This window comes from Manis pentadactyla, chromosome 1, assembly GCF_030020395.1.
Source record: "Manis pentadactyla isolate mManPen7 chromosome 1, mManPen7.hap1, whole genome shotgun sequence".
NCBI classification, from domain to species: Eukaryota; Metazoa; Chordata; class Mammalia; order Pholidota; family Manidae; genus Manis; species Manis pentadactyla.
The window spans coordinates 116,709,190-116,711,325 of NC_080019.1; positions in this window are offsets into that span (position 1 = coordinate 116,709,190).

Below are 2,136 nucleotides of genomic sequence, written 5' to 3' on the forward strand. Positions count from 1 at the left end.
CTCCTGGTTAATTTACTGTGGTCTCCTTTCGGCCACACCTACGCCGCAGCAAAGCCCAGCTGAGCAGAGAGCCATTGCTTGAGCTGGAGGCTCATAGCCCACCCTGGAGCTCTCTCGCTAACCAAGGCGAGAGGTGGGGCTTCTCCACCACCAAGAATCCGTCACGCGGGCTGAATCAAGGGCTAGTGAGTTATGTTTCCATCATCAGTCTCAAGGCTCTCTCGCCACCTTCCCCTCTTCCTCCTCCTGATTGTCAGCCAAAAGCTAAGAGTAATTTGTCTTGTCTAATTATTAATCTTTATGAGCAAGATAATTACCAAAGAAGAAAAAATCTTTGTTAATATGCTATCTACCAACCTCTCATTATCTGGAAAAAAAATCTAACCTCAAAAAAGTTTAAGGAAATTTAAAATGATCTTTCTGACCTGGGTAGAAGAGAACATTGAAAACCAGTAGCACATAATGAGATAGAGGTTTTAAATTTTCTGAAAACATGTTTATTGAATGCCTATCATAGCCATTTCCCATTCTAGACAATTTCCTTCTGATGTGCAAGTTAATTCTTACCACCACTCTGAGGTCCCCATGATCACCTTCCTTTCGCAATGAGGAAACTGTCACCCCGCCCAGGGTCACACAGTTAATACCTGACAAGGCTGGCATTCAAGCTCAGACCTTTTGAACTCCATCACACCACGTTATAATGAGGCTTTATTATCAATGTTGTCATTACAAAACAACACATCAAGATAATTTCTGACTCTGAGGTGCTTATTATCTCAATCCAAAAACTCTTACTGGATATGTCACTGTGGCCGGTGCTGCTCTGAGCACTGCTCGGGGTAAATTTCAACTGCGTCAAGCAGCAAGCATTGACTATTGCCATATTCATAGCACTAGGTCCTGAGAAGAAGAGAAATAACTCTTTAAAAGACATAAATCCTTTCCCTCAAAGAGCTTGCAATCACATCGCGAAGTCAAGACTAAAGCGCAGGGAGTAGCCATTTAACCCGAGCCGGGATCAGCGCGGAGCAGCGAGCAAACCTGACGAATGTGATAGGAGGATGTCGAGGAGATGGAGGGACCAACTTGGAAAGATAAAATAAACCCCAGTTGGGAGTTTAAAGTATGCAGTAGAGCATCTTTTACATTTCTTGGACTAAGATATGCTAAAAGAGCATTGAAGGTCCATATTCTGAATGTTCTTGGAAGCATTGATTAGAGTGAAATTAGACTGGACTCAAGGCAGCATTCCAGCTATCTCCAGACCATCCCATTTTGACAGAACAATGACCACTCAGGGCTGGTATATAAGGCCTACAGTTCTCACTTTGCTCAACAACACAGAGTAATTCTATTTCAGACATCTGTTAGACAAAATAATCATGAGTTTCCTATGACCCAGCACCCAGCATTTACTTTTCACTCTTAAAACATCTGCACCCTCCTCCCACTCCCAAGCCAAAGGCACACCCAAGTTTATGCTGTGGCCCCGGAACCACACAGCTTCACAGCTTCGTCCCTTTATGCCTCTTTTCTGCACAGGAATTTCCTCTTGTTTAGTCCAACCTGCACCCCTCACACTGTCCAGGCCTTTGCACCTCCAGCAGGATGCTCTTTTGGGCTTTTTACCCTATCTTCCATTCCCTACTTCTAAGCAAGGTGCCAAAAGCCTTACCATTACAGCCGCATCCCAGCCTGTCCTGCACCCGCGCTCCCCCATCTCTGCTGGTGCTCTGTGCCCTCACTTTGTAGGAGAAGCCAGACCTCCCCAAGACACCTGGGGAGGAGTGGATCCAGTGGCTATGATAGTAACCCACTCTTCTAAAAGCCCAATGTCTCTTCTTGTAATAAGTTAAGTGATCGAAAAGCAAAATATTATCTCAACACCTTGCAAAAATGCTCTTGTTAAATTACTTACCTCCAGCCTTTATTTTACAAGGATCTCCATTTGAACACCATTCTGTCTTTGGCAAAACTTTCATTGGAGGAATTGTCCAATTTATCGCACTGGCTGGAGGCAATACAGTGGTTAAGAATAGGGTTCTGCAGCCTGAGTCCAAAAGCTGGCAATTTATTTAACTTCTCAAGAACCTCAGTTTCCTCATCTGTATCATTAAGTTAATAATATACTCA